The following is a 9,521-nucleotide window of genomic DNA, read 5'->3' as shown; positions in this document are numbered from 1 at the left end:
ATAGTGCTTCCGTGAACATTGGGGTGTGTGTATCTTTTTAATTAGAGTTTTCATCTTTTCCAGATATATACCCAGGAGTGGAATTGCTGGACTATGTGGTAGCTATCTTTTTAAGACACCTCCATACTGTTTTCCATAGTGGCTGCACCAATTTACCTTCGCACCAACCGTGTATAGGGTTTCCTTTTCTCCACACCCACTCCAGCATTTATTATTTGTAGACGATGGCCATTTTGACTAATGTGAAGTGCTACCTCATTGTGGTTTTGACTTGCATTTCTCTAATAGTTAGAGATGTTGAGCATTTTTTATGCATCTGTATGTCTTCTCTGAATAAATGTCTATTTAGGCTTTCTGGGTGTTTTTTTTTTTGGTTTGGTTGTTTTCTTCAATGTTGAGTTATATTAGCTGTTTGTATATTTTGGATATTAATCCTTTGTTGCATTATTCAAAAATATTTTCTCCCATTCCTTATGTTGCCTTTTCATTTTGTTGGTGGTTTCTTAAATGCTTTGCAAAAGCTCTAAGTTTGATTAGGTCCTGTTTGTTTATTTTTGCTTTTATTTCTTTTGCCTTGGGAGATTGATCTAAGAAAATATTACTATGATTTATGTCAGGATGTCTTGTCCATATTTTGTTCTAGGAATTTTATGGAATCATGTCTTATATTTAGTTCCTTAAACCATTGTGAGTTTATTTTTGTATGTGGTGTGAGAGAGTGTCCTAATTTCATTGATTTACTTGTAGTTGTCCAGTTTTCCCAACATCACTTGTTAAGAGTCTTTTATCCTTTGTATATTCTTATCTCCTTTGTAGTAGATTGATGGACTATGGGTGTGTGTTTGTCCCTGGGCTCTTTATTCTGCTCCAATGATCCATATGTCAGTTTTTGTGTCAGTACTGCGCTGTTTTGATTACTGTATATTTGTAGTATAGTCTGAAGTCTTGAAGGGTTATGCCTCCAACTTTGTTCTTTTTCCTCAGGATTGCTTTGGCAACTCTAGGTCTTCTGTGGCTCCATATAAAATTTAGGATTATTTATTATAGTTTGTGGAAAATGTCATGCATATATTGAGAGGGATTGCATTAAATCTGTAGATTGCATTGTATGGCCATTTTAACAGTATTAATTCTTCCAATCCAAGGGCATAGGGTATCTCTTGATTTCTTTGACTCACCTTCAATTTCTTTATCAATGTTTTGTAGTTTTCATTGTGTAAATCTTTTCCATTCTTGGGTAAGTTTATTCTTAGGTTTTTCTTAAGTTACTTTTAAACAGGATTTTTTAATTTATTTTATTTTTAAATTTAATTTAATTTAATTTTATTTTTTTTAATTTTATTTTATTTTTAAACTTTACAATATTGTATTGGTTTTGCCAGATATCGAAATGAATCCGCCACAGGTATACATGTGTTCCCCATCCTGAATAAACAGGATTTTTTAAAAACTTTCTCTTTCTGGCATTTCCTTGTTAGTGTGAAGAAATGCAAGAGATATATATATATATTAATCTTATATTCTGCTACCTTGCTGAATTCACAGATTAGTTCTAATAATTTTTATATGGATATTTTAGGGTTCTATATATAGATTATCATGACACCTGGAAATAGTGACAGTTTTACCTCTTCATTTACAATTTCTATGCCTTTTATCTCTTTTTCATGCCTGATTGCTGTGGCTGGGACTTCTAATACTATGATGAATAGAAGCGCTGAGAGTGGGTATCCTGTCTAGTTTCTGAATTTAGTAGAAAGGCTTTCAGCTTTTCACCATTGAATATTATGTTGACTGTGGGTTTTTCACAAATGGCTTTTATTATTTGAGATATGTTCCTCTCTACCCACTTTGGTAAGAGTTTTTATCATGAATGGATATTGAATTTTGTCAAATGCTTTTTCTGCATCTGTTGAGATGATCATGTGGTTTTTGTCTTTTCTTCTGTTGGTGGTGGTGTATCAACTGATTGATTTACATATGCTGAACTATCCTTGTGACCCTGGAATGAATCTAACTTGATCATGGTGTATGATCCTTTTTATGTGGTGTTGGATTCAGTTTCCTAATATTTGTTGGCAATTTTTGCATCTATAGTCATCAAATATATGGACCTGTAATTTTCTTTTTTGTTGTATCTTTGTCTGGTTTTGGCATAGGGTAATAGTGACTTCATGGAATGAATTTCCCTCCTTTTCAGTTTTTTGGAATAATTTGTGAAGGATCAGTGTAGGATCTTTGTATGTTTGGTAGAATTCCTAAGTGAAGCTGTTCAGTCCTGACTTTTGTTTGCACAGAATTTTATTATGGATTATGTTTTACTTCTAGTGATTGGTCTGTTCAAATTATCTGCTTGTTTTTGACCCAGTTTTTGCAAGCTATGTGTTTCTAGACATGGGTCCATTTCGTCTAGGTTTCCTACCATTTAATTATTCTTAATATTATTATTATTTTTTTGTATTTCTGTGGTATCAGTTGTTATTTCTCCTAATTTCTTATTTTGTTGAATTTGGGTTCCCTCTCTTTTCTTCTTGGTAAACCATTTAATATCACAGTAATCCAAGTATATGCCCTGACCAGTAACGCTGAAGAAGCTGAAGTTGAACAGTTCTATGAAGACCTACAAGACCTTCTAGAACTAACACCCCCAAAAAATGTCCTTTTCTTTATAGGGGACTGGAATGCAAAAGTAGGAAGTCAAGAAACACCTGGAGTAACAGGCAAATTTAGCCTTGGAGTACAGAATGAAGCAGGGCAAAGGCTAATAGAGTTCTGCCAAGAGAATGCTCTGGTCATAGTGAACACCCTCTTCCAACAACAAAAGATAAGACTCTACACATGGACATCACCAGATGGTCAACACCGAAATCAGACTGATTATATGCTTTGCAGCCAAAGATGGAGAAGCTCTCTATAGTCAGCAAAAACAAGACCAGAAGTTGACTGTGGCTCAGATCATGAACTCCTTATTGCCAAATTCAGACTTAACTTGAAGAAAGTAGGGGAAACCACTAGACCATTCAGGTATGACCTAAATCAAACCCCTTACGGTTATACAGTAGAAGTGGGAAATAGATTTAAGGGACTAGATCTGATAGAAAGAGTGCCTGATGAACTATGGACAGAGGTCTGTGACATTATACAGGAGACAGGGCTCAAGACCATCCCCCAAAAGGAAATGCAAAAAGCAAAATGGCTCTCTGAGGAGGCCTTACAAATAGCTGTGAAAAGAAGAGAAGCAAAAAACAAAGGAGAAAACAAAATATATACTCATTTGAGTGCAGAGTTCCAAGGAATAGCAAGGATAGATAAGAAAGGCTTCCTCAATGACCAGTGCAAACAAATAGAAGAAAACAACAGAATGGGAAAGACTGGAGATCTCTTCAAGAAAATTAGAGATACCAAGGGAACATTTCATGCAAAGATGGGCTCAATAAAGGACAGAAATGGTATGGACCTAACAGAAGCAGAAGATATTAAGAAGAGGTGGCAAGAATACACAGAAGAGCTATACAAAAAAGATCTTCACGACTCAGATAATCACAATGGTGTGATTGCTTATACTCACCTAGAGCCAGACATCCTGGAATGTGAAGTCAAGTGGGCCTTAGAAAGCATCACTACGAACAAAGCTAGTGGAGGTGATGGAATTCCAGTTGAGCTATTTCAAATCCTGAAAGATGATGCTGTGAAAGTGCCGCACTCAATATGTCAGCAAATTTGGAAAACTCAGCAGTGGCCACAGGACTGGAAAAGGTCAGTTTTCATTCCAATCCCAAAGAAAGGCAATGCCAAAGAATGCTCACACTACCGCACAATTGTACTCATCTCACATGCTAGTAAAGTAATGCTCAAAATTCTCCAAGCCAGGCTTCAGCAATATGTGAACCGTGAACTTCCAGATGTTCAAGCTGGTTTTAGAAAAGGCAGAGGAACCAGAGATCAAATTGCCAACATCTGCTGGATCATCAAAAAAGGAAGAGAGTTCCAGAAAAACATGTATCTCTGCTTTATTGACTATGCCAAAGCCTTTGACTATGTGGATCACAATAAACTGTGGAAAATTCTGAAAGAGATGGGAATACCAGACCACCTGACCTGCCTCTTGAGAAACTTGTATGCAGGTCAGGAAGCCAAGGTTAGAACTGGACATGTAAAAAAAAAAAAGAACTGGACATGTAACAACAGACTGGTTCCAAATAGGAAAAAGGAGTACGTCAAGGCTGTATATTGTCACCCTGCTTATTTAACTTTTATGCAGAGTACATCATGAGAAACGCTGGGCTGGATGAAATACAAGCTGGAATCAAGATTGCCGGGAGAAATGTCAATAACCTCAGATATGCAGATGACACCACCTTTACAGCAGAAAGTGAAGAACTAAAGAGCCTCTTGATGAAAGTGAAAGAAGAGAGTGAAAAAGTTTGTGTAAAGCTCAACATTCAGAAAACTAAGATCATGGCATATGGTACCATCACTTCATGGCAAATAGATGGGGAAACTGGAAACAGTGGCTGACTTTATTTTTCTGGGCTCCAGAATCACTGCAGATGGTGACTGCAGCCATGAAATTAAAAGATGCTTACTACTTAGAAGGAAAGTTATGACCAACCTAGACAGCATATTAAAAAGCAGACATTACTTTGTCCACAAAGGTCTGTCTAGTCAAGGCTATGGGTTTTCCAGTGGTCATGTATGGATGTGAGAGCCGGACTATAAAGAAAGCTGAGCACCGAAGAATTGATGCTTTTGAACTGTGGTGTTGGAGAAGACTCTTGAGAGTCCCTTGGACTGCAAGGAGATCCAACCAGTCCATCCTAAAGGAGATCAGTCCTGGGTGTTCATTGGAAGGACTGATGATGAAGCTGAACCTCCAATACTTTGGCCACCTGATGTGAACAGCTGACATTTGAAAAGACCCTGATGCTGGGAAAGGTTGAGGGCAGGAGGAGAAGGGGACGACTGAGGATGAGATGGCTGGATGGCATCACTGACTCAACGGACATGGGTTTGGGTGAACTACAGGAGTTGGTGATGGACAGTGAGGCCTGGCGTGCTGCGGTTCATGGGGTCACAAAGAGTTGGATATGACTGCTCGACTGAACTGAACCGAAGCCTGACTAGAGGTTTGTAAATTTTTTAATTTTTAAACACACACAGACACAAATGCACAGGTCTTAGTATTATTGATTTTCTTATTATTGTTTTTTCAATCTCCATTTTAATTATTTCACCTATGATCTTTATTATTTCCTTCCTCCTTCTGCATTTGGGTTTTGTTTGTTCTTCTTTGTATAATTCTTTTAGATCACTGGTGAAATGGTTTATTTGAGATTTTTCTTATTTCTTGAGGTAGACTTGTATCACTATGAACTCCCCTCTTAGAACTGCTTTTGCTGTATCTCAGAGATTTTTGTAAGGTTGTAGTTACTTTTTTTTTTTTGTCTCAAGGTATTTTCTGATTTCTTCTTTGATTTCATTGTTGACCCACTGGTTTTTTAGTAAAATGTTGTTTAGTTTTCATGCATTCATTCTTTTCCCATTTTTCTTTCTGTGGTTGATTTCTAGTATCATGCCACTGTAGTCAGAAAAGATGCTTAAAGTAATTTCTATCCTCTTTAATGTGTTGAGACTTGTTTTGTGACCTAGTGGTCACATTCTAGAGACTGTTTCATGTGCATTTGGAAAGAATGTGTATTTCACTTTTTTTGGTATATAGTGTGCCGAGGTCCAGCCCCGGCTGATCCAGGGTATTCGAAGGAGAGACGGCTTCGGCGACCTATTTATTTATTTATTTATCAAAGATATAAAGAGTAATAGAATGAGGATAGCTCAGTAGGAAAATTCAGTGGAGAAAAGAAGCTGAGTAGCTTGGTTTACGCGGAAAATCAATATAACCCGTGACACCAGGTTAGCTCTGACCATGGAGGCCACAGGCGCCCTCTCGAATAGCGGAAGGTGCGCCACCTTAGACACCTTCTCAAGTGGGTCTTAGAAGCCCAGGCAAATAAATGGTCGCAGAGGATATCTGCGCTCCAGATGGAGACTCAGCTGGAAATTGAGGGGAAGAATGACATGGGGAGACCAAGCTTTGGTGAGCAAGGCCTGTAGCTTTATTTTCAACAGGGGCTTATATACCCTAAGTTACACACAGAGGATAATAGGGGATGCAAAGTCAGCAGTCTTTGATCCTTATCAAAAACCAGGGTTTCTTTCCTGCAAACTTATCATATACAAATGGTTTAGGTGATTTACATCATCTTCTGGCCAGAAGGCCTATTAACATTTTATGACTCTTGACAAAGACTTATCAACAAAGACTTATTTTCTCTAAGGGTAATTATTTTAAGGTTTGGCGCCATCTTCTGAAGATAAAATTGCATTCCTATAGGGCAGCTGTGTAATAGGTTTACAACAAAGGAAAGAATTTATTACCTTAAGGGTCTAAAGTTACTAACACCAAGGCCACTACTTATTTTTTCTACATACCAACTATTAATTAATACATATTCAAGAATACAATACAGGGGATGTGAAAACTTGGCAACAAGCATTGGCTCATCAATGAAATCTTTTACTAGTTTTATTCTGACAGTTTCTAACTCTCTGAGAAGTTCTAAGCTATTTGAATATCTTAAGCTTCCCGTGCCTCTCGAGGCTGGGAGACTGTAAACAATCGTATGCATAGCTGTAGGAGTCCGGGTAAACTTGTCAGGCGAGTTAGAGAGCTATCTGAGGGGTTTGGATTTAAACACTCCTAGTTGCCCAGGAACTTTATTAATTGGAGCTGTAAATTAACTCTTTGACAGAGAGAGCGAGATGGTGGTGGGGGACAGCCCCCAGTAAAGTCAGAGGTGAGAGCACAAAGCAATAAAGTAGGCAGACTCTGGTTTTTTGGGGGTAGATGCTCGAGAATATCCAGGGGGACTCCTGAGGCTCGATCCCGCCTTTGTGTATGCCAAGCATCCTTCCTCATGACCTTTGTCACAAGTGGAATGCCTCACCGGCTCCTGGAAATAGTGTCCTATAGATATTAATTAGTTGGAGAAGGAAATGGCAACCCACTCCAGTGTTCTTGCCTGGAGAATCCCAGGGACGGGGGAGCCTGGTGGGCTGCCATATCTGGTCACACAGAGTCGGACACGACTGAAGTGACTTAGCAGCAGCAGCATAGATATTAATTAAGTCCAACTGGTCTGTTGTATCATTTGTTGCCTTCTGTTGCCTTCTTGACTTTTTTGTCCAGATGATCTGTCCATTAATGTTGGTGGTGTGCTATTGTTTTCTCCCTTTATGCCTGTTAGCATTTGTTTTATATATTTATGTGCTCCTATATTGAATGCATATATGTCAATGAGTGTAATATCCTCTTGTTTTATTGATCCATTTATCATTATATAATATCCTTATTTATCTTTCTTTATGACTTTTGTTTTAAACCCTATTTTGTTTGATTTGAGTATTGCTACCTCTGCTTTCTTATAATTTCCATTTGCTTTGCATGAAACATATTTTCCCATTTTTATTCTGTGTGTGTCTTTCACCCTGAAGTGAGAGTCTTGTTGGTGGCATATTGTAGATTCTTATTTCTTTAGTCCAATCTGCTACTGTATGTCATTTGATTAGAGCACCTATTCCATTGTCATTTAAAGTAACTCTTGGTAGGTATGTAGTACTGCCATTTTAAACTCTGTTTTTGTAGTTTGCTCATTTCTTCTTTTTGTTTTTATTTTTGTGGTTTGATGATTTTCTTTTGTAGTGTGCTTAAGTTCCTTGTTTTTTGGTTTTTGTGAATCTGTTGTATGTGTTTGATTTGTGGTTAACCTAGTTTTCAAGTATGTTACCCATGATTATACCCACTTGCTTTAAACTGACAGTTATACAAGTTCAAACACATTCTAAAAATCTAATTTTTATACTTCTTTCCCCACACTGCAGTTTTGATGTCTTGCTTTATATCTTCATGCTTATCCTTTTGCTATTTATTGTAATAGTTATAATCACTTTTACAAAAATATTTTGTTTGTTTTTTAAACTATGTACTGGTTTATTTAACTATCCTCAAATCTTTTATTCATTTGCCTTTCTTATCATGATTTTCCATTTCCTACAGATTCTTGCTTCTTTTCTATTTAGAGAAGACCCTTCAGTATTTCTTTTAGGGTGGGTTTAATATTACTGAATTCTTTTAGTTTTAGCTTACCTGTGACATTTTTTTAATTTCACCTTCTATTTTAAATGATAATCTTGCTGGACAGAATAGTTTAGTTTACAGTATTTCCCTCTCATGACTTTGAATACATCATGCCACTCCCTTCTGGCTTGCAAAGTTTCTGCAGAGAAATCAGTTGATAGTCTTATGAGACTTCCCTTATAACTTAATCTTTATTTTTCTTTTGCTGTCTTCAGAATCCTCTCTTTAACTTTTGCCATTTTAATTATGATGTGTCTTGCTACAGATCTGTTTGGGTTCATATCGTTTTGGATTCTCTGTGTTTCCTGTACTTGAATATCTATTTCCTTCTTTACATTGGAAAGTTCTCAGCCATAATTTCTCCCAATACCTTTTCAATCCCTGCTTTTCTGTCTCTTTTCCTTCGGGAAGTCCTATTAAGTGTTAAGTTAGCACACTTTATATTATCATACAGATCCCGCGTGTTGCTATCAACAGCATGATTTCCATTATTCTATTTTGCAGATCACTTATTTGTTCTTCTTTGTCATATGGTGCTATTCATTGCTTCTAGATTGGTTTTTATTTCAGCAATTGAATAGTTTGATTGACTCATCTTTATAGTTTTAGTTCATTGTTACAGTGAGCTACCTTTTTATCAATAACCTTTCTTAATTTCTTTAGCATTTTTATTGCCTGCTTTTTGAACTCAGGGTCTGATAGGCTATTGAGGTCTGTTCCATTATTTTTTTCAGGGGATTTCTCTTGTTCTTTTGATTAAAAGTAGTTTCTCTGCTTTTTCATTTTACTTAACTCTAAGTCTCTCAGAATTTAGGAGGAATAGTTACCTACTGTGGTCTTAAAGGGGTGTTTTTATGTAAGATCATCCCTGTGAACACTGTGTGTTTTCAATATTTTTGGTGTAAAGGTTGGTTTTGGTATAGATAATAACCATGTCTTTCTTCAGAGTGTGCTGACTGTTGTCCTTTGCTAGGAAGTGTGATTGATGTTGTGTTTAGAGATTGTGCTGGATGTGAAGTGGGGCTTCCTCTGTGGCTGTCATTGCCCTATTAGGGATGGGATCTGCTCCCCAGCTGTTGGAGTAGAAGCTCTGTGGGCCCAGTTTGATCAGACTCCATTGCCCTTGTTTGTGTGCCTTGCTCCAAAGGAGATGATTGCTAAAGCAAGGGAGGCACATGTGGTCACAGCAAACCTATGTGCCGCCTGTGTAGGCATCTGCAGTTCCACCCAGAAGAAACCCGAGGTTGCATCCCTTTCTCTGTTGTGTTTGTCCCAAATCTAGTGCAAGGCTATGGTGTGCAGTAGTGTGGTGCTGGGGTCAGGGTAT

General features: G+C 37.4%; 1 long non-coding RNA gene across 1 annotated transcript in view; it reads left to right on the top strand.

Moving 5' to 3' along the window:
* Positions 1 to 9,521, top strand: part of LOC147374689 (uncharacterized) — a 65,450-nt gene that overhangs the window by 27,740 nt on the left and 28,189 nt on the right. The gene's annotated exons all lie outside the window — the stretch shown is intronic.

Source organism: Bos grunniens, chromosome 4 (assembly GCF_055505025.1).
Source record: "Bos grunniens cultivar Pamir isolate PY7600 chromosome 4, Bosgru_T2T1.0, whole genome shotgun sequence".
NCBI lineage: Eukaryota > Metazoa > Chordata > Mammalia > Artiodactyla > Bovidae > Bos > Bos grunniens.
Note: the sequence above shows the minus strand (reverse complement) of the source record. Positions and strands in the feature narration are given on the sequence as shown.